This window comes from Leptodactylus fuscus, chromosome 1, assembly GCF_031893055.1.
Source record: "Leptodactylus fuscus isolate aLepFus1 chromosome 1, aLepFus1.hap2, whole genome shotgun sequence".
Classification (NCBI taxonomy): domain Eukaryota; kingdom Metazoa; phylum Chordata; class Amphibia; order Anura; family Leptodactylidae; genus Leptodactylus; species Leptodactylus fuscus.
Window position 1 is genome coordinate 221,949,218 of NC_134265.1, and position 27,587 is coordinate 221,976,804.

Below are 27,587 nucleotides of genomic sequence, written 5' to 3' on the forward strand. Positions count from 1 at the left end.
GGGAGACTGGCTGGGAATCCCAGGTGCTTTTGACTTTTTTGTTTCTAGGCTTTTAGGCATTCTCCTTCCACCTGTTCTACAAAAAATATCGAATTATATCAGTTTTTGTCAGTGGTCATTCTAAGCTGAATATGCCTGCCTTCGTCCGATCGCAGCCGACAAGCAGCTTAAGGCCTGGCAACTACCAGCGTGGGAGACTAGCTGCGAATCCCAGGTGCCGTTGACTTTTTTGTTTTGGTGCTTTTAGGCGTGCTACCTCCACCTGTGCTACTAAAAGTATCGAATTACGCCATTACTCGTCAGCGGTCATTCTAAGCTTTATACGCCTGCCCTCGTCAGATCGCAGCCACTAAGCCGCTTAAGGCCTGGCAAATACCAGTGTGGGAGACTGGCTGGGAATCCCAGGTGCCGTTGACATTTTTGTTTTGGTACTTTTAGGCATTCTCCGTCCACCTGTTCTTCAAAAAGTATTGAATTACATCATTTCTTGTCAGCGGTCATTCTAAGCTGAATATGCCTGCCCTCGTCAGATCGCAGCTGCGAAGCAGTCTAAGGCCTGGCATGTACCAGCATGGGAGACTGGCTGGGAATCCCAGGTACCGCTGACTATTTTGTTCCTGGGCTTTTAGGCGTTCTCCTTCCACCTGTTCTACAGAAAGTATCAAATTACATCATTTCTTGTCAGCGGTCATTCTAAGCTGAATATGCCTGCCCTCGTCAGATCGCAGCCGCCAAGCAGCTTAAGTCCTTGCAAGTAACAGCATTGGAGACTGGCTGGAAATCCCAGATGCTTTTGACTTTTTTGTTTCTGGGCTTTTAGACTTTCTCCTTCCACCTGTTCTACAAAAAATATCGAAATATAATAGTTTTTGTCAGCGGTCATTTTAAGCTGAATATGCCTTCCCTCGTCAGATCGCCGTCGCCAAGCAGTTTAATGCCTGGCAAGTACCAGCTTGGGAGACTGGCTGGGAATGCCAGGTGCCATTGGCTATTTTGTTCCTGGGCTTTTAGGCGTTCTCCTTCCACCTGTTCTACAAAAAGTATCGAATTACATCCTTTCTTGTCAGCGATCGTTCTAAGCTGAATATGCCATCCCTCGTCTGATCGCAGTCGCCAAGCTTCTTAATCCCTGGCAAGTAGCAGTGTGGGAGACTGGCTGGGAATCCCAGGTGGCGTTGACTATTTTGTTCCTGGTCTTTTAGGTGTTCTCCTTCCACCTGTTCTACAAAAAGTATCGAATTACATCATTTCTTGTCAGCAATCGTTCTAAGCTGAATATGCCTTCCCTCGTCTGATCGCAGTCTCCAAGCAGCTTAAGGCCTGGCAAGTACCAGTGTGGGAGACTGTCTGCGAATCCCAGGTGCTGTTGACTTTTTTGTTTTGGTGCTTTTAGGCGTTCTACGTCCACCTTTTCTACTCAAAGTATGGAATTACCCCATTACTTGTCAGCGGTCATTCTAAGCTGAATATGCCTGTCCTCGTCAGATCACAGCCGCCAGGGCAGCTTAAGGCCTGGCAAGTACCAGCGGGGGAGACTGGCTGGGAATCCCAGGTGCCGTTGACTATTTGGTTCCTGGGCTTTTAGGCGTTCTCCTTCCACCTGTTCTACAAAAAGTATCGACTTACAATATTTCCTGTCAGCGGTCATTCTAAGCTGAATATGCCTGCCCTCGTCAGATCGCAGTTGCCAAGCTTCTTAAGGCCTGGCAAGAACCAGCGTGGGAGACTGGCTTGGAATTCCCGATGCTTTTGACTTTTTTGTTTCTGGGCTTTTAGGCGTTCTCCTTCCACCTGTTCTACAAAAAATATCGAATTATATCAGTTTTTGTCAGCGGTCATTCTAAGCTGAATATGCCTTCCCTCGTCAGATCGCAGTTGCTAAGCAGTTTAAGGCCTGCCAAGTATCAGCATGGGAAACTGGCTGGGAATCCCAGGTGCCGTTGACTATTTTGTTCCTGGGCTTTTAGGCGTTCTCCGTCTACCTATTCTACAAAAATATCAAATTACATAATTTCTTGTCAGCGGTCATTCTAAGCTGAATATGCCTTCCCTCGTCAGATCGCAGCCGCCAAGAAGCTTAAGGCCTTGCAAGTATCAGCGTGGGAGACTGGCTGGGAATCCCAGGTGCTTTTGACTTTTTTGTTTCTAGGCTTTTAGGCATTCTCCTTCCACCTGTTCTACAAAAAATATCGAATTATATCAGTTTTTGTCAGTGGTCATTCTAAGCTGAATATGCCTGCCTTCGTCCGATCGCAGCCGACAAGCAGCTTAAGGCCTGGCAACTACCAGCGTGGGAGACTAGCTGCGAATCCCAGGTGCCGTTGACTTTTTTGTTTTGGTGCTTTTAGGCGTGCTACCTCCACCTGTGCTACTAAAAGTATCGAATTACGCCATTACTCGTCAGCGGTCATTCTAAGCTTTATACGCCTGCCCTCGTCAGATCGCAGCCACTAAGCCGCTTAAGGCCTGGCAAATACCAGTGTGGGAGACTGGCTGGGAATCCCAGGTGCCGTTGACATTTTTGTTTTGGTACTTTTAGGCATTCTCCGTCCACCTGTTCTTCAAAAAGTATTGAATTACATCATTTCTTGTCAGCGGTCATTCTAAGCTGAATATGCCTGCCCTCGTCAGATCGCAGCTGCGAAGCAGTCTAAGGCCTGGCATGTACCAGCATGGGAGACTGGCTGGGAATCCCAGGTACCGCTGACTATTTTGTTCCTGGGCTTTTAGGCGTTCTCCTTCCACCTGTTCTACAGAAAGTATCAAATTACATCATTTTTTGTCAGTGGTCATTCTAAGCTGAATATGCCTGCCCTCGTCAGATCGCAGCTGCCAGGGCAGCTGAAGGCCTGGCAAGTACCAGCGGGGGAGACTGGCTTGGAATCTCAGGTGCCGTTGACTAGTTTGTTCCTGGGCTTTGAGGCGCTCTCCGTACACCTGTTCTACAAAAAGTATTGAATAAAATCATTTCTTTTCAGCGTTCATTCTAAGCTGAATATGCCTGATCTCGTCAGATCGCAGCCACCAAGCAGCTTAAGGCCTGGCATGTACCAACATGGGAGACTGGCTGGGATTTCTAGGTGCCATTGATAATTTTGGTTCTGGGCTTTTAGGCGTTCTCCGTCCACCTGTTCTACAAAAAGTATCGAATTACATCATTGCTCGTCAGCGGTTATTCTAAGCTGAATATACCTTCTCTCGTCAGATCACAGTTGCCAAGCAGCTTAAGGCCTGGCAAGTGTCAGCGTGGGAGACTGGCTGGGAATCTCAAGTGCTTTTTACTTTTTTGTTTCTGGGCTTTTAGGCGTTCTCCTTCCACCTGTTCTTCAAAAAGTATTGAATTACATCATTTCTTGTCAGCGGTCATTCTAAGCTGAATATGCCTGCCCTCGTCAGATCGCAGCTGCGAAGCGGTCTAAGGCCTGGCATGTACCAGCATGGGAGACTGGCTGGGAATCCCAGGTACCGCTGACTATTTTGTTCCTGGGCTTTTAGGCGTTCTCCTTCCACCTGTTCTACAAAAAATATCAAATTATATCAGTTTTTGTCAGCGGTCATTCTAAGCTGAATATGCCTTACCTCATCAGATCACAGCCGCCAAGTAGCTTAAGTCCTGGCAAGTACCAGCGTGGCAGACTGGCTGGGAATCCCAGGTGGCGTTGACTGTTCTGTTCCTGGGCTTTTAGGTGTTTTCCTTCCACCTGTTCTACAAAAAGTATTGAATTACATCATTTCTTGTCAGCGATCGTTCTAAGCTGAATATGCCTTCCCTCGTCTGATTGCAGTCGGTAAGCTGCTTAAGGTCTGGCAAGAACCAGTGTGGGAGACAGGTACTGTTGACAATTTTTTTTCTGGGCTTTTCGGCGTTCTCCGTCCACCTGTTCTACAAAAATTATTGAATTACATAATTTCATGTCAGCGGTCATTCTAAGCTGAATATGCCTGCCCTCGTCAGATCGCAGCCGCCAAGCAGCTTAAGGCCTGGCAAGTACCATTGTGGGAGTGTGGCTGGGAATCCTAGGTGCTGTTGACAATCTTGTTTCTGGGCTTTTAGGCTTTCTCCGTCCACCTGTTCTACAAACAGTATCGAATTACATCGTTTCTTGTCAGTGGTCATTCTAAGCTGAATATGCCTGCCCTCGTCAGATCGCAGCCGCCAAGCAGTTTAAGGCCTGGCAAGTACCAGCGTGGGAGACTGGCTGCGAATCTCAGGTGCCATTGGCTATTTTGTTCCTGGGCTTTTAGGCGTTCTCCTTCCACCTGTTCTACAAAAAGTATCGAATTACATCATTTCTTGTCAGCAATCGTTCTAAGCTGAATATGCCTTCCCTTGTCTGATCGCAGTCGCCAAGCTGCTTAAGGCCTGGCAAGTACCAGCGTGGGAGACTGGCTGGGAATCCCAGGTTTCGTTGACTATTTTGTTCCTGGGCTTTTAGCCGTTCTTCGTCCACCTATTCTACAAAAAATTCTAAGCTGAATATGCCTGCTCTCATCAGATCGCAATTGCCAAGCAGCTTAAGACCTGGCAAGTATCAGCTTGGGAGACTTGCTGGGAGTCCCAGGTGCCGTTGATTATTTTGTTCCTGGGCTTTTAGGTGTTAGAGTTAAGTCCTCCATCTTTGTATTTTGGCAGCCATCTTGTACTCTTTCACATATAAACTGTATAAGTATGTATTTTTCTGCTTAAGTCAAGGAGGCCCCTTGTTAGACTTTAGGGAATGTGATAATGAACGTTAATGCATAGGTTGCTAATCCTTATCTCTCAAGGGCCTCATTTTGAGAAGACTTTGTATATCTCTTATCTCCTTTACATGATGTATGGACACATAACCAACAAAAGTATTAATCTTATGGTATCTGGGCACTCTGTCATATTTTATGGTATATGAAGGTCACTTAGAGTGTATAGACACAGAGTCTATGGAACGTGTCATCTTATCTCTTTTGCCATGATATATACATATAGACGTAGTCTGGGATGTTAGCTCACACATAAGTATTTTGAATCCTTCTTTGTTTCATGGGAAAGTCCATCCCAGTGTGGAAAGTTATAATGAGATGCAGATTATAATGAGCCTCAGCCAATAGCCATGTGCCAGGCTTGTCTTATATCTCTATAACCAATCATGGTTGCATTGATTAGAATAGCCAAGCCAGCTCTTTGTCTGTAATGTATTTAAAACTACCTATTCTTACAATAAAAATTAGAACTCTTTTGATACACTACCATCTTGTGTCTTTAATCAGTTCTCCAGGCCTAAAAGAAAGATGGCTGCAGTCCATCTAGGCCTGTTAATTAATTATCTAATTAGGACCTCTACAACATACGGAGGGATCCATATGTCCCTATCATAAGCATTCTCCGTCCACCTATTCTACAAAAAATATTGAATTACATCATTTCTTGTCAGTGGTCATTCTAAACTGAATATGCCTGCCCTCGTCAGATCGTAGCCGTCAAGCAGCTTAAGGCCTAGCAAGTATCAGCGTGGGAGACTGCCGGCAAATCCCAGTTGCCGTTGACTATGTTGTTCCTGGACTTTTAGGCATTCTCCGTCCACCTGTTCTTCAAAAAGTATCGAATTATAACATTTCTAGTCAGCGGTCATTCTAAGCTGAATATGCCTGCTCTCGTCAGATCGCAGCCGCCAAGCAGCTTAAGGCCTGGCAAATACCAATGTGGGAGATTGGCTTGGAATCCTAGGAACCACTGACGATCTTAATTTCTGGGCTTTTAGGCGTTCTCCGTCCACCTGTTCTACAAAAAGTATCGAATTACATCAATTTTTGTCAGTGGTCATTCTAAGCTGAATATGCCTGCCCTCGTCAGATCGCAGTTGCTAAGCAGCTTAAGGCCTGGCAAGTACCAACGTGGGAGACTGCCTGGGAATCCCAGATGCTATTGACTTTTTTGTTTTAGTGCTTTTAGGCGTTCTACGTCCACCTTTTCTACTAAAAGTATCGAATTACACCATTGCTTGTCAGCGGTCATTCTAAGTTGAACACGCCTGCCCTCATCAGATCGCAGCCGCGAAGCAGCTTAAGGCCTAGCAAGTACCAGCGTGGGAGACTGGCTGCGAATCCAAGGTGCCATTGCCAATGTTTTTTCTGGGCTTTGAGGCGTTCTCCCTACACCTGTTCTACAAAAAGTATTGAATAAAATCATTTCTTGTCAGCAGTCATACTAAGCTGAATATGCCTGCCCTCGTCAGATTGCAGCCGCCAAGCAGCATAAGGCCTGGCAAGTACCAGCGTGGGAGACTGTCTGGGAAATCAAGGTGCTATTGACTTTTTTGTTTTGGTGCTTTTAGGCGTTCTACGTCCACCTGTTCTACGAAAATTATTAAATTACACCACTACTTGTTAGCGGTCATTCTAAGCTGAATATGCCTGCCCTCGTCAAATCGAAGCCGCGAAACAGTTGAAGGCCTGGCAAGTACGAGCGTGGGAGACTGACAGGGAATCCCAGGTGCATTTGACAATTTTTTCTAAGCTTTTAGGTGTTCTCCGTACACCTGTTTTACAAAAAGTATTGAATAAAATCATTTCTTGTCAGCGGTCATTATAAGCTGAATATGCCTTCCCTTGTTAGATCACACCTGCCAAGCAGTGTAAGGCCTGGCAAGTTCCAGCGTGGGAGACTGGCTGGAAATCCTAGGTGCTTTTGACTTTTTTGTTTCTGGATTTTAAGCGTTCTCCTTTCACCTGTTCTACAAAAAGTATCAAATTACAACATCTCTTGTTAGCGGTCATTTTCAGTTGAATATTCCTGCCCTCGTCAGATCGCAGCCGCCAAGCTGCTTAAGGCCTAGTAAGTACCAGCGTGGGAGACTGGCTGGGATTCCCAGGTGCTTTTGAATTCTTTGTTTCTGGGCTTTTAGGCATTCTCCTTTCACCTGTTCTACAAAAAGTATCGAATTACGTCATTTCTTGTCAGCGGTCATTCTCAGTTGAATACTCCTGCCCTCGTCAGATCGCAGCCGCCAAGCAGCTTAAGGCCTAGCAAGTACCAGCGTGGGAGACTGGCTGGGAATCCCAGGTGCTGTTGACTTTTTTGTTTTCTTCTTTTAGGCGTGCTCCGTCCACCTGTTCTACTAAAAGTATCGAATTACATTATTACTTGTAAGCGATCATTCTAAGCTGAATGTACCTGCCCTTGTCAGATCGCAGCCACCAAGCAGCTTAAGCCCTGGCAAGTACCAGTGTGGGAGACTGGCAGGGAATCCCAGGTGCTGTTGACTTTTTTGTTTTGGTGCTTTTAGGCGTGCTCCGTCCACCTGTTCTACTAAAAGTATCGAATTACATCATTACTTGTAAGCGATCATTCTAAGCTGAATGTACCTGCCCTTGTCATATCGCAGTTACCAAGCAGCTTAAGGCCTCGCAAGTACCAGTGTGGGAGACTGGCTGGGAATACCAGGTGCTGTTGACTTTTTTGTTTTGGTGCTTTTAGGCGTTTTACGTCCTCCTGTGCCACTAAAGGTATCGAATTACGACATTAGTTATCAGCGGTTATTCTAAGCTTAGTACGCCTGCCTTCAGCAGATCGCAGCCATGAAACAGCTTAAAGCCTGGCAAGTACCAGCGTGGGAGACTGGCTGGGAATCCCGGGTGCCGTTGACTATTTTGTTCCTGGGCTTTTAGGCGTTCTCCTTCCACCTGTTCTACAAAAAGTATTGAATTACATCATTTCTTGTCAGAGGTCATTCTAAGCTGAATATGCCTTCCCTCGTCTGATCGCAGTCGCTAAGCAGCTTAAGGACTGGCAAGAACCAGCATGAGAGACTGTCCGGGAATCCCAGGTTCTTTTGACTTTTTTTGTTTCTGGGCTTTTAGGCATTCTCCTTCCACCTGTTCTACAAAAAATATCGAATTATATCAGTTCTTGTCAGCAGTCATTTTAAGCTGAATATGCCTTCCCTCGTCAGATCGCAGCCGCCAAGCAGCTTTAGACATGGCAAGTACCAGCGTGGGAGACTGGCTGGGAATCCCAGGTGCTGTTGACTTTTTTATTTTGGTGCTTTTAGGCGTTCTCAGTCCACCTGTTCTATTAAAAGTATCGAATTACATCATTACTTGTCAGTAGTCATTCTAAGCTGAATATGCCTGCCCTCGTCAGTTCGCAGCCACCAAGCAGCTTAAGGCCTAGCAAGTACCAGTGTGGGAGACTAGCTGGGAATGCTAAGAGCCGTTGACAATTTTGTTTCTGGGCTTTCAGGCGTTCTCCTTCCACCTGTTCTACTAAAAGTATCGAATTACATAATTTCTTGTCAGCGGACATTCTAAGCTAAATATGCCTTCCCTCGTCAAATCGTTGCCGCCAAGCAGCTTAAGGCCTGGCAAGTACCAGCATGGGAGACTGACTGGGAATCCCAGGTGCCATTGATAATTCTGGTTCTGGGCTTTTAGGCGTTCTCCTTCCACCTGTTCTACAAAAATATCAAATTATATCAGCTTTTGTCAGCGGTTATTCTAAGCTGAATATGCCTTCCCTCGTCAAATCGCAGCCGCCAAGCAACTTAAAGCCTGACAAGTACCAGCGTGGGAGACTGGCTAGGAATCCCAGGTGCCGTTGACTATTTTGAAAACCAAAAACAAGAACCCAGCAGAATATAACACATTGGCCTCAAAACAAATACAAGAATATAATTCAAACCACTTGAGACACAAAACATAAAAAATATATAATTTTATTAATAAATATCAAATAGAACAATACAATACATAAACAAACAGGGGAGATACATGGGGAAAAGGGTAAATTTCCCCATTAAATCGCAGAGGAGTACCATAACCCTCCCACCGGCAGTCACACAGAGTATAACCCCAACTATAAAAGATAATAAAGAGATACTAGGAAAAAAGTCACAAGAGTCACAAAAAGAGGAATATAATCCCCAGTATAAACTAAATACCTAATATTACACACCAAACATAGGTCAGAGGACTAGATATCAAATGTCCACTAACCATAATAGTATGATCAATAAGAATAGAAGGTGGTAAATAAGTAAAAAAAGTAAAAAAGTGTACCCAAATAGGGTCACTTTTAATACATACCCGTAGGTACCGACATATTTCCTATGATCCAGAGTAACAATGAAGATAGCAGTAGGGGGAACTCGGTCTGAGGCCGGTGGGACTGTAAGAAACGCCTGACGCGCGTTTCGCCCGCACTCGGCTTCGTCAGGAGGCTAATAGCTATAGATCAAGTTGCGGTATATATAACCCAAATCAATATAATAATAAATTTCACCTGCTCATAAGTAGTTCCATTGCGTCCTTCTCTCGGTCCGGCAGACTGTCCACTGCGCATGACCGCGAGTCACACGTGACGTCATCACGTATGCGTAACGTGACGACGTCATTGTGCTCATAGAATGTATTAATAAAGTTTGGCCGGTCGCGCACGCGTACACGCGCCGGCCACATATAACATAGTATAAGCGGCCACAGGGACGGACTGCCATATAGATGAACAGCTAAGGTACGATTAGACCCCAAAGAACTGAACAAGACTGAATATGAAGCTAATAAATTATAGTAACCCTACTCAGTACATAATAGTGACTAATAAAAGTGCATAATATATAAAGACATAAATAAATAAATAAAAAACACAGCGAACAAAAATAATTACATAATACACTAATAATATTTAATAAGGTGAATATTTAATAAAGTGAACTAGTGTTTACGAATAAATATCATAATTACATAGAATATATCAAGTGATAAATATTCAATTAATCTGTGAATTACAATGAAATAATAAATAAGTGAAAAAAAGAAAGTGAAATCAAGTGCTCAAAAACACTAAAAGATGTGCAAAGTACTGTGTACAAATTTAATATTAATGATTTATATAAATTCATATATTGTGAACAATCCTAAAATACAAAGTGATAAAAAAGAGTATAGTTACTATTAATAATAATAAATAAATAAATATGTAAAGTGTATGAGTGACAAAAAATTGTGCAAGAAGTGCAATAAACACAAAAAATAAACACAAAAATATATAAAGAAATACATAAATAATGAATAAATAAATAATAAAAAACAATAAATATTAAACATATAAATCAAATAAATATAAATCCATATATAAATATATATATATATACATATATATACAGTCCTATGAAAAAGTTTGGGCACCCCTATTAATCTTAATCATTTTTAGTTCTAAATATTTTGGTGTTTGCAGCAGCCATTTCAGTTTGATATATCTAATAACTGATGGACACAGTAATATTTCAGGAGTGAAATGAGGTTTATTGTACTAACAGAAAATGTGCAATATGCATTAAACCAAAATTTGACCAATGCAAAAGTATGGGCACCCTTATCATTTTATTGATTTGAATACTCCTAACTACTTTTTACTGACTTACTGAAGCACAAAATTGTTTTTGTAACCTCACTGAGCTTTGAACTTCATAGCCAGATCTATCCAATCATGAGAAAAGGTATTTAAGGTGGCCAATTGCAAGTTGTTCTCCTATTTGAATCTCCTCTGAAGAGTGGCATCATGGGCTACTTAAAACAACTCTCAAATGATCTGAAAACAAAGATTGTTCAACATAGTTGTTCAGGGGAAGGATACAAAAAGTTGTCTCAGAGATTTAACCTGTCAGTTTCCACTGTGAGGAACATAGTAAGGAAATGGAAGACCACAGGGACAGTTCTTGTTAAGCCCAGAAGTGGCAGGCCAAGAAAAATATCAGAAAGACAGAGAAGGAGAATGGTGAGAACAGTGAAGGACAATCCACAGACCACCTCCAAAGAGCTGCAGCATCATCTTGCTGCAGATGGTGTCACTGTGCATCGGTCAACAATACAGCACACTTTGCACAAGGAGAAGCTGTATGGTTGAGTGATGAGAAAGAAGCCGTTTCTGCAAGCATGCCACAAACAGAGTCGCCTGAGGTAAGCAAAAGCACATTTGGATAAGCCAGCTTCATTTTGGAAGAAGGTCCTGTGGACTGATGAAAGATTGAGTTGTTTGGTCATACAAAAAGGCGTTATGCATGGAGTCCAAAAAAAACAGCATTCCAAGAAAAACACTTGCTACCCACTGTAATATTTGGTGGAGGTTCCATCATGCTTTGGGGCTGTGTGGCCAATGCCGGCACCGGGAATCTTGTTAAAGTTGAGGGCCGCATGGATTCCACTCAGTATCAGCAGATTCTTCAGAATAATGTTCAAGAATCAGTGACGAAGTTGAAGTTACGCCGGGGATAGATATTTCAGCAAGACAATGATCCAAAACACCACTCCAAATCGACTCAGGCATTCATGCAGAGGAACAATTACAATGTTCTGGAATGGCCATCCCAGTCCCCAGACCTGAATATCATTGAACATCTGTGGGATGATTTGAAGCGGGCTGTCCATGCTCGGCCACCATCAAACTTAACTGAACTTGAATTGTTTTGTAAAGAGGAATGGCCCAAAATACCTTCATCCAGGATCCAGGAACTGATTAAAAGCTACAGGAAGCGACTAGAGGCTGTTATCTTTGCAAAAGGAAGATCTACTAAATATTAATGTCACTTTTCTGTTGAGGTGCCCATACTTTTGCACCGGTTAAATTTTGGTTTAATGCATATTGCACATTTTCTGTTAGTACAATAAACCTCATTTCAATCCTGAAATATTACTGTGTCCATCAGTTATTAGATATATCAAACTGAAACGGCTGCTGCAAACACCAAAATATTTAGAACTAAAAATGATTAAGATTAATAGGGGGGCCCAAACTTTTTCATAGTACTGTATATACATACATATATATATATATATATATATATATATATATATAAACACATCTAAAAGACATTCACAATTCATTTATTCACAATATAGAGCCTAACAGAAGCGACGCCACCAGAGTCCAAATCACCTGCGACAACAAAGTTTATGTCGCCAGCCCTCAGACCAGAACAAGACGTAATAAATGAAGTCTTCAATGTGCATAAATATGCATATCTTATTAATACATTCTATGAGCACAATGACGTCGTCACGTTACGCGTACGTGATGACGTCACGTGTGACTCGCGGTCATGCGCGGTGGACAGTCTGCCGGACCGAGAGAAGGACGCAATGGAACTACTTATGAGCAGGTGAAATTTATTATTATATTGATTTGGGTTATATATACCGCAACTTGATCTATAGCTATTAGCCTCCTGACGAAGCCGAGTGCGGGCGAAACGCGCGTCAGGCGTTTCTTACAGTCCCACCGGCCTCAGACCGAGTTCCCCCTACTGCTATCTTCATTGTTACTCTGGATCATAGGAAATATGTCGGTACCTACGGGTATGTATTAAAAGTGACCCTATTTGGGTACACTTTTTTACTTTTTTTTACTTATTTACCACCTTCTATTCTTATTGATCATACTATTATGGTTAGTGGACATTTGATATCTAGTCCTCTGACCTATGTTTGGTGTGTAATATTAGGTATTTAGTTTATACTGGGGATTATATTCCTCTTTTTGTGACTCTTGTGACTTTTTTCCTAGTATCTCTTTATTATCTTTTATAGTTGGGGTTATACTCTGTGTGACTGCCGGTGGGAGGGTTATGGTACTCCTCTGCGATTTAATGGGGAAATTTACCCTTTTCCCCATATATCTCCCCATGTATCTTCTCTGTTATATTTTTTATGTTTTGTGTCTCAAGTGGTTTGAATTATATGCCGTTGACTATTTTGTTCCTGGGCTTTTAGGCGTTCTCCTTCCACCTATTCTACAAAAAGTATTGAATAAAATCATTTCTTGTTAGCGGTCATTCTAAGCTGAATATGTCTTCTCTCGTCAGATTATGGCGTGGCAATAAGCAGCGTGGGAGACTGACTGGGAATCCCAGGTTCTTTTGACTTTTTGTTTCTGGGCTTTTAGGCGTTCTCATTCCACCTGTTCTACAAAAAATATCAAATTATATCAGCTTTTGTCAGTGGTTATTCTAAGCTGATTATGCCTGCCCTCGTCAGATCGCAGCCCCCAAGCAGCTTAAGGTCTGGCAAGTACCAACGTGGGAGACTGGCTGGGAAACCCAGGTGCCGTTGACTATTTTGTTCCTGGGCTTTTAGGCATTCTCCTTCCACCTGTTCTACAAAAAAGTATCGAATTACAACATTTTTTTTCAGCGTTCATTCTAAGCTGAATATGCCTGCCCTCGTCAGATCGCTGTCGCCAAGCAGCTTGAGGCCTGGCAACTGCCAGCATAGCAGACTGGCTGGGAATCCCAGGTGCCGTTGACTATTTAGTTCCTGGGCTTTTAGGCGTTCTCCTTCCACCTGTTCTACAAAAAGTATCGAATTACATCATTTCTTGTCAACAGGCATTCTAAGCTGAATATTCCTTCCTCCGTCAGATCGCAGCCGTCAGTCAGCTTAAGGTCTGGCAGTAACCAGTGTGGGAGACTGGCTGGGAATCCCAGGTTCTTTTGACTTTTTTGTTTCTGGGCTTTTAGGCGTTCTCCTTCCACCTGTTCTTCAAAAAATATCGAAATATATCAGTTTTTGTCAGCCGTCATTCTAAGCTGAATATGCCTGCCCTCGTGAGATCGCAGCTTAAAGCCTGGCAAGTACCATCGTGGGAGACTGGCTGGGAATCCCAGGTGCTGTTGACTTTTTTGTTTTGGTGCTTTTAGGCGTTCTACGTCCACCTGTTCTACTAAAAGTATTACTTGTCAATAAGTAATATTAATATTAATAAATATCACATAGAACAATACAATACGTAAACAAACAGGGGAGATACATGGGGAAAAGGGTAAATTTCCCCATTAAATCGCAGAGGAGCACCATAACCCTCCCACCGGCAGTCACACAGAGTATAACCCCAACTATAAAAGGGGGACATTTTAAGCTGAATATGCCTTCCCTCGTCAGATCGCAGCCGCCAATCAGCTTAAGGCCTGGCAGTAACCAGCGTGGGAGACTGGCTGGGAATCCCAGGTTCTTTTGACTTTTTTGTTTCTGGGCTTTTAGGCGTTTTCCTTCCACCTGTTCTTCAAAAAATATCGAATTATATCAGTTTTTGTCAGCCGTCATTCTAAGCTGAATATGCTTGCCCTCGTGAGATCGCAGCTTAAAGCCTGGCAAGTACCATCGTGAGAGACTGGCTGGGAATCCCAGGTGCTGTTGACTTTTTTGTTTTGGTGCTTTTAGGCGTTCTACATCCACCTGTTCTACTAAAAGTATCGAATTACGCCATTACTTGTCAGCGGTCGTTCTAAGCTGAATACGCCTGCCCTCGTCAGATTGCAGCAGCAAAGCAGCTTAATCCTTGGCAAGTACCAGCGTGGGAAACTGGCTGGGAATCCTAGGTGCCGTAGACAATTTTTTTTCTGGGCTGTGAGGCGTTCTCGGTACACCTGTTGTTCAAGAAGTATTGAAAAAAATCATTTCTTGTCAGCGGTCATTCTAAGCTGAATATGCCTGCCCTCGTCAGATCGCAGCTGCCAAGCAGTTTTAAGGCCTGGCAAATACCAGCGTGGGAGACCGGCTGGGAATCCCAGGTGCTTTTGCCTTTTTTGTTTCTGGGCTTTTAGGCGTTCTTCTTCCACCTGTTCTACAAAAAATGTCGAATTATATTAGCTTTTGTCAGCGGTCATTCTAAGCTAAATATGCCTGCCCTCCTCAGATCGCAACCGCCAAGCAGCTTAAGTCCTTGCAAGTACCAGCGTGGGAGACTGGCTGGGACTCCCAGCTGCTGTTGACTGTTTTGTTTTGGTGCTTTTAGGCGTTCTCCATCCACCTATTCTACAAGAAGTATCGAATTACATCATTTCTTGTAAGCGATCGTTCTAAGCTGAATATGCCTTCCCTCGTCTGATCGCAGTCGCCAAGCTGCTTAAGGCCTGGCAAGTACCAGCGTGGGAGACTGGCTGGGAATCCCAGGTGCCGTTAATTATTTTGTTCCTGGGCTTTTAGGCGTTCTCCGTCCACCTATTCTACAAAAAAATATTGAATTACATTGTTTCTTGTCAGCGGTCATTCTAAGCTGAATATGCCTACCTCGTCAGATCGCAGCCGCAAAGCAGCTTAACGCCTGGCAAGTACCAGCGTGGGAGACTGGCTGGGAATCCCGGGTGCTTTTGACTTTTTTGTTTCTGGGCTTTTAAGCGTTCTCCTTCCACCTGTTCTACAAAAAATATCAAATTATATCAGTTTTTGTCAGCGGTCATTCTAAGCTGAATATACCTTCCCTCGTCAGATCGCAGCTTAAGGCCTGGCAAGTACCAGCGTGGGAGACTGGCTGGGAATCCCAGGTTCTTTTGACTTTTTTGTTTCTGGGCTTTAGGAGGTCTCCTTCCACCTGTTCTACAAAAAAAATCGAATTATAATAGTTTTTGTCAGCTGTCATTCTAAGCTGAATATTCCTGCCCTCGTCAGATCACTGCTGCCAAGCAGTTTAAGGCCTGGCAAGTACCAGCAAGGGAGACTGGCTGGGAATCCCATGTGCTTTTGACTTTTTTGTTTCTGGGTTTTTAAGCGTTCTCCTTCCACCTGTTCTACAAAAAATATCGAATTATATCAGTTTTTGTCAGCGGTCATTCTCAGCTGAATATGCCTTCCCTCGTCAGATCGCAGCTTAAGGCCTGGCAAGTACTAGCGTGGGAGACTGGCTGGGAATCCCAGGTGCTGTTGACAATTTATTTTCTGGGCTTTTAGGCGTTCCCCATCCACCTGTTCTACAAAAATTATTGAATTACATCATTTCTTGTCAGCGGTCATTCTAAGCTTAATATGCCTGCCCTCGTCAGATCGCAGCCGCCAAGCAGCTTAAGGCCTGGCAAGTAACATCTTGAGAGACTGGCTGCGAATCCCAGTTTGCCGTTGACTATTTTGTTCCTGGCCTTTTAGGCATTCTCCGTTGACCTGTTCTAAAAAAAGTATCGAATCATAACATTCCTAGTCAGCGGTCATTCTAAGCTGAATATCCCTGCACTCGTCAGATCGCAGCAGCCAAGCAGCTTAAGGCTGGGCAAGTACAAGCGTGGAAGACTGTCTGGGAATCCCAGGTGCTGTTGACTTTTTTGTTTTGGTGCATTTAGGCGTTCTACCTCCATCTGTGCTACTAAAAGTATCGAATTACACCATTACTTGTCAGCGGTCATTCTAAGCTTTATATGCCTGCCCTCGTCAGATCGCAGCCGCCAAGCAGCTTAAGGCCTGGCAAATACCAGTGTGGGAGACTGGCTGGGAATCCCAGGTGCTGTTGACTTTTTTGTTTTTGTGCTTTTAGGCATTTTCCGTCAAACTGTTCTTCAAAAAGTATTGAATTACATCACTTCTTGTCAGCGGTCATTCTAAGCTGAATATGCCTGCCGTCTTCAGATCGCAGCTGCGAAGCAGCCTAACGCCTGGCAAGTACCAGCGTGGGAGACTGGCTGGGAATCCCACGTACCATTTACTATTTTGTTCCTGGGCTTTTAGGCGTTCTCCGTCCTCCTGTTCTACAGAAAGTATCGAATTACATCATTTCTTGTTAGCGATCGTTCTAAGCTGAAAATGCCTTCCTTCGTCTGATCACAGTCGCCAAGCTGCTTAAGCCCTGGCAAGAACCAGCGTGGGAGACTGGCTGGGAATCCCAGGTTCTTTTGACTTTTTTGTTTCTGGGCTTTTAGGAGTTCTCCTTCCACCTGTTCTACAAAAAAAATCGAATTATAATAGTTTTGTCAGCTGTCATTCTAAGCTGAATATGCCAGCCCTCGTCAGATCGCAGCTGCCAAGCAGCTTAAGGCCTGGCAAGTCCCAGCGTGGGAGACTGGCTGGGAATCCCAGGTGTCGTTGACTATTTGGTTCCTGGGCTTTTAGGCGTTCTCCGTCCACCAGTTCTACAAAAAGTATTGAATTATATCCTTTCTTGTCAGCGGTCATTCTAAGCTGAATATGCCTGCCCTCGTCAGATCGCAGCTGCCAAGCAGCTTAAGGCCTGGCAAGTACCAGCGTGGGAGACTGGCTGGGAATCACAGGTGCTGTTAACAATTTTTTTTCTGGGCTTTTAGGCATTCTCCGTCCACCAGTTCTACAAAAAGTATTGAATTATATCCTTTCTTGTCAGCGGTCATTCTAAGCTGAATATGCCTGCCCTCGTCAGATCGCAGCCACCAAGCAGCTTAAGGCCTATCAAGTACCATTGTGGGAGACTGCTTGGGAATCCTATATGCTGTTGACGATCTTGTTTCTGGGCTTTTAGGCGTTCTCTGTCCAACTGTTCTACAAAAAGTATCAAATTACGTCATTTCTTGTCAGCGGTCATTCTAAGCTGAATATGCCTTCCCTCGTCAGATCGCAGCTTAAGGCCTGGCAAGTACCAGCGTGGGAGACTGGCTGGGAATCCCAGGTGCTGTTGACAATTTTTTTTCTGGGCTTTTAGGCGTTCTCCGTCCACCAGTTCTACAAAAAGTATTGAATTATAACAGTTTTTGTCAGCGGTCATTCTAAGCTGAATATACCTGCCCTCGTCAGATCGCAGCTAATAAGCAGCTTAAGGCCTGGCAAGTACCAGTGTGGGAGACTGGCTGGGAATCCCAGGTGCTGTTGACAATTTTTTTTCTGGGCTTTTAGGCGTTCTCCGTCCACCTGTTCTACAAAAATTATTAAATTACATCATTTCTTGTCAGCGGTCATTCTAAGCTGAATATGCCTGCCCTCGTCAGATCGCAGCCGCCTAGCAGCTTAGGGTCTGGCAAGTACCAGCATGGGAGACTGGCTGGGAATCGCAGGTGCTTTTGACTTTTTTGTTTCTAGGCTTTTAGGCGTTCTTTTTCCACCTGTTCTACAAAAAATATCGAATAATATTAGTTTTTGTCGGCGGTCATTCTAAGCTGAATATGCCTGCTCTCATCAAATCGCAGCCGCCAAGCAACTTAAGGCCTGGCAAGTATCAGTGTGGGAGACTGGCATGGAATCCCAGGTGCCGTTGACTATTTTGTTTCTGGGCTTTTAGGCGTTCTCCGTCCACCTGTTCTACAAAAAGTATCAAATTACATCATTTCTTGTCAGCGATCATTCTAAGCTGAATATGCCTTCCCTTGTCTGATCACAGTTGCCAAGCTGCTTAAGGCCTGGCGAGAACCAGCGTGGGAGACTGGCTGGGAATCCCAGGTTCTTTTGCCTTTTTTGTTTCTGGGCTTTTAGGCATTCTCCTTGAACCTGTTCTACAAAAACAATCGAATTATAACAGTTTTTGTCAGTGGCCATTCTAAGCTAAATATGCCTGCCCTCGTCAGATCGCAGCTGCCAAGCAGCTTAAGGCCTGGCAAACACCAGCATGGGAGACTCAATGGGAATCCCAGGTGCTGTTGACAATTTTTTTTCTGGGCTTTTAGGTGTTCTCCATCCACCTGTTCTACAAAAATTATTGAATTACATCATTTCTTGTCAGCGGTCGTTCTAAGCTGAATATACCTGCCCTCGTCAGATCGCAGCCGCCAAGCAGCTTAAGGCCTATCAAGTACCATTGTGGGAGACTGGCTGGGAATCCTAGGTGCTGTTGACGATCTTGTTTCTGGGCTTTTAGGCGTTCTCCGTCCAACTGTTCTACTAAAAGTATTGAATTACATCATTTCTTGTCAGTGGTCATTCTAAGCTGAATATGCCTTCCCTGGTCAGATCGCAGCCGCCAAGCAGCTTAATGCCTGCCAAGTACCAGCGTGGGAGACTGGCTGCGAATCCCAGGTGGCGTTGACTATTTTGTTACTGGGCTTTTAGGCATTCTCCGTTCACCTGTTCTACAAAAAGTATCGAATTACATCATTTCTTATCAGCGGTCATTCTAAGCTGAATATCCCTGCCCTTGTCAGATCGCAGTTGCCAAGCAGCTTAAGGCTTGGCAAGTATTAGCGTGGGAGACTGGCTGGGAATCCCAGGTGGCGTTGACTATTTTGTTCCTTGGGCTGTTAGGCGTTCTTCTTCCACCTGTTCTACAAAAAAAATCGAATTATAACAGCTTTTGTCAGCGGTCATTCTAAGCTGAATATGCCTGCCCCCGTCAAATCGCAGCCGCCAAGCAGCTTAAGGCCTGGCAAGTATCAGCATGGGAGACTGGCTGGGAATCCCAGGTGCCATTGACTATTTTGTTTCTGGGCTTTTAGGCGTTCTCCGTCCACCTGTTCTACAAAAAGTATCGAATTACTTCATTTCTTGTCAGTGGTCATTCTAAGCTGAATATGCCTGCCTTGGTCAGATCGCAGCTTAAGGCCTGGCAAGTATCAGCGTGGAAGGCTGGCTGGGAATCCCAGGTGCCATTGCCTTTTTTTGTTCCTGGGTTTTTAGGTGTTCTCCATCCACCTGTTCTACAAAAAGTATCGAATTATGACATTTCTTGTCAGCGGTCATTGTAAGCTGAATATGCCTTCCCTCATCAAATCGCAGCTGCCAAGCAGCTTGAGTCCTGGCAAGTACCAGCGTGAGAGATTGGCTGGGAATACCAGGTGCTTTTAACTTTTTTGTTTCTGGGCTTTTAGGCGTTCTCCTTCCTCGTGTTCTACAAAAAATATCGAATATATTAGTTTTTGTCAGCGATCATTCTAATCTGAATACGCCTGCCCTCGTCAGATCCCAGCCGCCGAGTAGCTTAAGTCCTGGCAAGTACCAGCGTGGGAGACTGACTCTGAATCCCCGGTGCCATTGACAATTTTTTTTCTGGGCTTTGAGGCGTTCCTTGTACACCTCTTCTACAAAAAGTATTGAATAAAATTATTTCTTTTTTTTTTTTTAATTTTAAGTTTATTGACAAAATAGCAGAAGAATAAACAGAAGCAATAGTACATTAGGTTCAGTGGAGTCACAGCTCCAGAAAGCAAGGTGGTGCGGAGATACAAATTTCGAACGTCAAAGCAAACATTACCGTAAATGTCAATAAACAATTTTTACATGTTTTTTGGTTTTGAAGAGGATAGTGAAGGGGGGGGTAGGGTGAAGGAAGGGTTAGGTAGGGGAAGGACAAGAAGAGGGGGGGGGAGGGGGAGGGGGGTTACACAAATAAAGACATCACAAATACATGGACAAGAGAAGAAAGAGAGGAAGGAAAGAAAGAGAGAAGAAAAGAAGGAGGCAGAAAGGAATGGCAGAATGGCAAAGTAGAATGGATGGCTGCGGGCGTTCAGGATCTGGCGTGGCGTAATCATCTATTGTCCAGCCATGGCGACCAGAGGGAAAGGTATGACTTTTTGTTTCTACGGGACCAGCTCAAGAGTTCTTCAAACTTAGCTATTTGATCCACTTTAGCGAGCCAGTGAGAGAGAGAGGGGGACTCAGTCTGTTTCCACAAGGGGGTTATTAGTGCCTTTGCAGCCGAGAGCAGGTGATAAATCAAACGTTGCGACTTAGCTGGTATGTTTGGAATCGGGAGGAAGAGAACGACAAGGGCAGGTGTAATTCTAAAGTCCTGAAAACCTAAGGATCTTATCTTGACTTCCACCTCCTCCCAAAACGATCGAATATTTGAGCAAGCCCACCAAATGTGTAGCAGCGTGCCTGTGTCTCTTTTGCATCTCCAGCAGACTGCAGAATCAATCAATTTATGAGCTTTTAACCACGCCGGTGACCGGTACCAGCGTGTGAGAAGCTTGTAGTGTGTCTCTTGTATTCGAACACACGTTGAGGTACCACACGATCTGTCCATCACAATTTTAAGCTGTTCAGGGGTCAGCGTCAACTCAAGATCCTTCTCCCAACTAATGAGGAAAAAAGGCTTCGCTACAACCTTGTTCAGAAGAAGAGACATCTTGAATTTAGAAGAATCTGCCTGAAAGTGGAGCTGTTCAAGGTAAGTAGGGCTGCGTTTCCACTCAAAGAGACTCTCAAACTTCTGTTTGCAGTTCGCATAGTGGGAGAAGTGCAAAAAAGTAAGCGATCCTTTATGCTGGGAGAGAGCTGCCAAATTTGCAACCGCTTCAGGCGTGGGTAAACCTTCTCCATCAAAGAAATCTGCTAACGGGATATGTAGAAGCAGGTCCCAAAAATCCGCAATAGGGTAAAGGATATCTGTAATCAGATGAGGTATCAGGCCTGCAGGAAGGCATAGGGATGGAGGAGGTGCAGCTGTCGGTTGTACTAAGTCCCATGCATGAATGGCACCCCCCAGCAGCAAATCAGTCTTATTAAGCACCATATCTCTAGCGGTCGAACAACTAGATGGAAGCCACAACGCCTTAAGCAAAGTATTGCCATAAGTGGAGTGCAGTATATCTCTGAGTGTAGACTCCAGAGGTGCAGATGTCATTTCCATCCAAAACTGGAGTTGAATGGTCTCGTACAGTTTCTGTATTTCTGGGAGATTTATGCCACCCTCAGATTTCCTTCTAGAGAGTGCTGAATAAGCTAATCGTGGCCTCTTTCCTCTCCACAAAAATTTAGAGAAAATGGACCGTATGGTTCTAAAGAACGAGGTGGGGAGTTTGATAGGTAGCATCCGGAGGACGTAGGTTATCTTTGGGGTAATATAAGTATTCAACAAACTGCGTCTCCCAAACCATGAAATGCATGGTATGTCATATTTCTTCAAAAGTCTGCGTACCTCCTGTATAAGCGTTTCGTAATTAAGCTTGAAAACATCTTTAAGCAAACTCGGGATGTTGACCCCTAGGTATTTAATATGAGAATCAGACCAAGAAAAAGGAAGGGACCTCTTCAGAAAGACTACTTGTTGTATTGGGAGGGAGACATTAAGAATCTCACATTTATCCAGATTCACTTTATAGTGAGACAACTCGCCATAAATCTCAATGACATGCAAAACTGAGCGGAGGCTTTCTTCAGGCTTAGTTAGGAGTAGCAGCACATCGTCGGCGAATGCCAAGGAGTGAAGGAAGCATCTATCAAATTGGAGGCCATGGATTGAAGGGTGTTCCCTAATAGTCTGTAGAAAAGGTTCAAGGGACAAGATGAACAGGGCGGGTGAGAGGGGGCAACCCTGCCGAGTTCCGTTTGAGATTTGGAAGGGAGAAGACAAGGTACCATTCACTTTAATACGTGCGCTCGGTCCGTCATATAGGGACAAAACGGCCGAAATGAAAACCGGTGGGAAGCTGAACTTCTCTAGGGTCAGTGTCATGAAGTCCCAGTTAATTCTATCAAACGCCTTCTCGGCATCTAAGCCGAGAAGGACTAGTGGGAGAGAGGAGGCTGTTGCAAACCGTAAAGCATGTAATAATCGAGTTGAGTTTTGTCTACCTTCTCTCGATTTAATAAATCCTACCTGTTCATCATGAATCAAAGACGGTAGGAGGCGTAAGGAAAGCAATTTTGTCCAGAACTTCAAATCTAAGTTCAGGAGCGATATCGGACGGTAATTTTTGCAACACTGTGGGTCCCTTCCCTCCTTGGCAATCAAAGTAACGTGTGCCTCCAGAGCCTGTGATGGAAGACTACAACCTTGTAGGGTAGCATTCAAGGATCGCGTGAGAGGGGAGAGAAGATTTTATAAGAACGACTTATAATATATCAATGAATAACCATCTGGTCCAGGGCTCTTATGCATGGGGAAAGTGTTAATCACAGACTTTACTTCCGATTCAGATATCGGGTCAAGCAATTCTTCCGCCTTATCTGGTTCTAAACTAGGTAGTTTAAGTGGAGCTAAGAATTCTTTTATAGCTGACCGTCTAGACTCAGGAGTGTGATCGAGAGCAGCAGCATTAAGGTTATACAGGTTTGTATAAAAGGTTCTAAAAGCTTCTGCAATTTTTGGAGTTGAGGAGACTACATTACCCAAGTTGTCTTTAATAAAAGATATGAACGTTCTGGATTGTGCCTTTTTTATGAGGGAAGTCATCATGCGGCCCCCTTTGTTTCCATGGGCGTATAGCATCTGCTTGTAATTTAACAAGTGTTTTGAGGCCTTCACGGATAGGATATCTCTAAGCTCTAACCTAAGGGCTAGTAAGTTACTATGATAAGACTCCAACTGCGATCTCTTGTGGAAACTCTCTATACTCGCTATCTGTTGGAGCAGGGAGTCTATATGTTGTTGTTGTTGCCTTTTTTGTTTGGCGCCTTGGGAAATCAGAAGGCCTCTAATGTAGTGTTTGTGTGTCTCCCACACCACCGTCGGGCTCACATCAGGAGTTGAATTGACTTGGAAAAATTCAGCAAGGTGTTTAGAAATGTAGTCCCTAGTCTCTCCGGAGTCTAGTAATCTTTCATTTAGTCTCCATGTCATATCTGTTCGGGGAATCGGCGCTAACTGTAGATTACAATGTACTGGGGCATGGTCTGATATGGATATCTGGCCAATGACAGATTTTCTGCAAAAATTCAGAAGTTTCTTTGAAACAAAAATATAGTCTAGCCTCTGATATGAAGCTCTAGGGTTCGAGTAAAAGGTGAAGTCCTTTGTCGTAGGGTGTTGCGTTCTCCATACGTCTACCAGAGACATAGATTGCAATAGGCTATATACTCTGCGTAGGGCTCTTTGCGAGGTCTGAGATCTCTTAGAAGAGGAGTCCAAGAGGGGGTTCAATGTCAAATTTAAATCTGTCCCCAGCACAATCACCCCTTCTGCAAATAGTCATAAAGATTCAAAGGTCTTGACCAACCAGTTCACTTGGCCTGTGGTGGGTACATACAGATTTATGAAAGTATAAACATCCGAAGCAATTTTTCCTTTTAGGAACTCTACCCTCTGAGTCTGCGAAACGGTGTTCACACTTAAACGGAATAGAGTGATGCAGTGCTATGGATACGCCTCTAGAGGCACCAGAATCACTGGGATTATGAAACCACTGAGCAAAATAGTTGGTTGGAAGTTTAGGAATTTTACCTCTTTTGAAGTGGGTCTCCTGCAGGAAGAGGATCTTGGTCTGTGCTTTCCGAAGCAGAATCTGAACTCCATGCCTCTTCTCCGGGGAATTGAGGCCATGAGCATTAAGAATAGATATCGTTGCCACTGCCATTTTGTGGTGGACTCCAGGAGGACTACCCGCAGCCAGCCAGAGAAGAAAGAGAGAGCAGGAGAGAGAAAGAGGGGTAGGGGAAAAAACAGACGGGTGAATGGGAGAGAAAAGAACTCTGGGAAAGAAGACACAAAGACAATTAGTAACAAATATACACACAGCTAAACAATTAGACTTTTGGTTTGGAGAGGTAAGAACCAATCCAATGAATGCTATAAGTGTCCGAGCCTGTAAGGACACTGCTACAAAAAGAAAGGTTCCCTAGTAAGAGGGGACCAGGTCAACAGAGAGGTATCACAATAGTGTACCAGGATATTGACCACTTGGGGAGAAAAAAAGAACTTGATAACATAAGGCAGAAGGAAAAAGAACGCCCACATAAATTCAAATGAAAAATTAAAGTGACGCTTTTCCTCAAAATAACAATATGAATAACATTTGAGTCACCCGGCCTCCCCCTACCAAGAATAACGGCAACAATATAACTCTAGATACTAGCCATACCGTCATAAGCTAACTAAGCAAACTATGCAAGGAAGTAAAGCCCACGGCCATCCAACAAGAAGGCCGCCAACATAAAAACGTCACGGTGGCCACATTGCAGGTAAAGACTTCAGGAGAAGGGGAGGGTGGTACACCCAAGGCGAGGAAATGGTCTTCACGGGGAAAGCAAGGCATAATGGAGGGCCCTCTTGGACTTCGGGGACTTAGCCCTTCTGGGTTTCTTCCAGGTCGCAGCAGGAGGTAAGTCTGGCAAGTCTGCAAGATCAGGAGTAGGCATCCAGGACGGGATGTCCAGCGGGGCAATATTTAGTTGTTCCCAAACATAAGGCAAATCAGCTGGTGTCTGGATCGTCAGTCTCCTACCCTTATGGTGGATCGAGAGTCCAAAGGGGTATAGCCAAGCATAGGGAATATTCATCTTGCGAAGAGTATCCAGCAGCGGGCGGAGTTGTCGGCGTTTTGCCAGGGTGGAGGGAGCTAAATCTTGGAAAAAGGTAAGCTTATAAGTCTCAAACGTATAATCATTTTTAGCTCTGGCTGCAGCAAGAATGTCCTGGGCATCCAGAAAGGAAAGCAAACTGCATATTACGTCCCTAGGGGGATCTGTGGGTCTCGGCTTAGGTCTGAGGGCCCTGTGTGCTCTCTCAATCACCATCGAGGAGGCTCGATCAGGGCCTAGTAATTCAGTAAAGATGGCGGTTACCTTGTCCTTCAGGTCTGTCTGTTCTACATCCTCCGGCAATCCTTTAATACGGACATTTCTCCGTCTCCCCCTATTCTCCTGGTCCTCCAGGAGAGTAAGGGTCCTATCAATCTGTTCTTTCTGTGAGGAGAGGGTAGAAGCCATAAGCGTGGTACGTTTTGATAGAGTTGAGCAGGCCTCCTCTACTGTATCCACTCTAGTATTCACAGTAGTCAGTTCGGATTTTATATCAGCCAGATCAGCTCTCACTGGCTGCAAAGCTTGGGCTAGGGCGCGATTTAATGCCTTTTTCAAGAAAGACCTAGAAATTGATGCAGCCTGGCTCACATCACTGTCTTCCTCACCTCCACTCTCCTGGTCTGACGTCGCGACTGATCCCGTGTTCGCGCCATCCGGCGCCATCTTGTGAGGATTTGCGCTGTGGTGCGGGCTCTGTTTGCGGGCGAACCGCTGTAAATCTAGCTGCTGGCGTGCCATTTTCGGGGTGTCAAGTGCTTCACCACCTTTATCTTTGCCCGTTCGGACCATGCTGGCGACGGAAAAACGGCTGCTGGGCTCTCTTTCTGCCTCTACGACGTGGAACTACAGGCTCATGCGTCCACCTCGCAAGACGGTCAAGCTCCGCCCCCCCTTGAATAAAAATATTTCTTATCAGCGGTCATTCTAAGCTGAATATGCCTGCCCTTGTCAGATTGCAGCCTAGGGCCTGGCAAATACCAGCGTGGGAGACTGGCTGGGAATCCCAGGTGCCGTTGACTGTTTTGTTCCTGGGCTTTTAGGCGTGCTCCTTCCACCTGTTCTACAAAATGTATCAAATTACATCATTTCTTGTCGGCGGTCATTCTAAGTTGAAAATGCCTGGCCTTGTCAGATCGCAGATTAAGGCCTGGCAAGTACCAGCGTGGGAGACTGGCTGGGAATCCCAGGTGCTTTTGATTTTTTTGTTTCTGGGCTTTTAGGCGTTCTCCTTCCACCTGTCCTACAAAAAATATCGAAATATATCAGTTTTTTTCCGCGGTAATTCTAAGCTGAATACACCTGCCCTCGTCAGATCGCAGCCGCCGAGCAGCTTAAGGCCTAGCAAGTACCAGCGTGGGAGACTGGCTGGGAATCCCAGGTGCTGTTGACTATTTTGTCCCTGGGCTTTTAGGTGTTCTCCGTCCACCTGTTCTAATAAAAGTATCGAATTACATCATTTCTTGTCAGCGGTCATTTTAAGCTGAATATGCCTGCCCTCGTCAGATCGCAGCTGCCAAGCAGCTTAAGACCTCGCAAGTACCAGCGTGGGAGACTGGTTGGGAATCTTAGGTGCCGTTGACTTCTTTGTTCCTGGGCTTTTAGGCGTTCTCCTTCCATCTTTTCTACAAAAAGTATCGAATTACAACAATTCTTGTCAACGGTCATTCTAAGCTGAATATGCCTTCCCTCGTCAAATCACAGCCACCAAGCAGCTTAAGACCTGGCAATAACCAGCATGGGAGACTGGCTGGGAATCCCAGGTTCTTTTGACTTTTTTGTTTCTGGGCTTTTAGGCGTTCTCCTTACACCTGTTCTACAAAAATATCGAATTATATCAGTTTTTGTCTGCAGTCATTTTAAGCTGAATATTCCTGCCCTCATTCCTGCCCTCATTCCTGCCCTCATTCTTGCCCTCATTCTTGCCCTCATTCTTGCCCTGAGGTCATTCTAAGCTGAATACGCCTGCACTTGTCAGGTTGCAGCTGCGAAGCAGCTTAAGGCCTAGCAAGTACCATGCGAGGGAGACTGGTTGAAAATCCCAGGTGCTGTTGACTTTTTTGTTTTGGTGCTTTTAGGCGTTCTACGTCCACCTGTTCTACTAAAAGTATCGAATTACACCAACACTTGTCTGCAGTCATTCTAAGCTGAATATGCCTGCCCTCGTCAAATCGCAGCCGCGAAGCAGTTGAAGGCCTGGCAAGTACCAGCGAGGAAGACTGGCTGCGAATCCCAGGTGTCGTTGACAATTTTTTTTCTGGGCATTGAGGCGTTCTCCGTACACCTGTTCTACAAAAGGTATTGAATAAAATCATTCCTTGTCAGCGGTCATTCAAAGCTGAATATGCCTGCCCTTGTTAGATTGCAGCCGCCAAGCAGCTTAAGGCTTGGCAAGTACCAGCATGGGAGACTGGCTGGGAATCCCAGGTGCTTTTGACTTTTTTGTTTCTGGGCTTTTAGGCGTTCTCCTTCCACCTGTTCTACAAAAATATCGAATTATATCAGTTTTAGTCAGCAGTCCTTTTAAGCTGAATATTCCTTCCCTCGTCAGATCGCAGCACCCAAGCAGCTTAAGGTCTGGCAAGTACCAGCGTGGGAGACTGGTTGGGAATCCCAGGTGCTGTTGACTATTTTGTTCCTGGGCTATTAGGCGTTCTCCTTCCACCTGTTCTACAAAAAGTATCGAACTACAACATTTCTTGTCAGCGGTCATTCTAAGC

At 44.6% G+C, this 27,587-nt stretch overlaps 10 pseudogenes; all 10 read left to right on the forward strand.

The window, feature by feature from the left end:
- Positions 1-489: 489 nt before the first annotated feature.
- LOC142190555 (5S ribosomal RNA) lies at positions 490-608 on the forward strand (annotated as a pseudogene).
- Positions 609-2,590: 1,982 nt separating this feature from the next.
- Positions 2,591-2,709, forward strand: LOC142190556 (5S ribosomal RNA; annotated as a pseudogene).
- A 646-nt stretch (positions 2,710-3,355) lies between these two features.
- Positions 3,356-3,474, forward strand: LOC142190561 (5S ribosomal RNA; annotated as a pseudogene).
- Positions 3,475-5,789: 2,315 nt separating this feature from the next.
- LOC142190557 (5S ribosomal RNA) lies at positions 5,790-5,908 on the forward strand (annotated as a pseudogene).
- Positions 5,909-6,932: 1,024 nt separating this feature from the next.
- LOC142190562 (5S ribosomal RNA) lies at positions 6,933-7,051 on the forward strand (annotated as a pseudogene).
- Positions 7,052-15,936: 8,885 nt separating this feature from the next.
- Positions 15,937-16,055, forward strand: LOC142190560 (5S ribosomal RNA; annotated as a pseudogene).
- Positions 16,056-16,127: 72 nt separating this feature from the next.
- Positions 16,128-16,246, forward strand: LOC142190571 (5S ribosomal RNA; annotated as a pseudogene).
- A 644-nt stretch (positions 16,247-16,890) lies between these two features.
- Positions 16,891-17,009, forward strand: LOC142190572 (5S ribosomal RNA; annotated as a pseudogene).
- A 443-nt stretch (positions 17,010-17,452) lies between these two features.
- On the forward strand, positions 17,453-17,571 carry LOC142190548 (5S ribosomal RNA; annotated as a pseudogene).
- Positions 17,572-18,407: 836 nt separating this feature from the next.
- On the forward strand, positions 18,408-18,526 carry LOC142190568 (5S ribosomal RNA; annotated as a pseudogene).
- Positions 18,527-27,587: the final 9,061 nt, after the last annotated feature.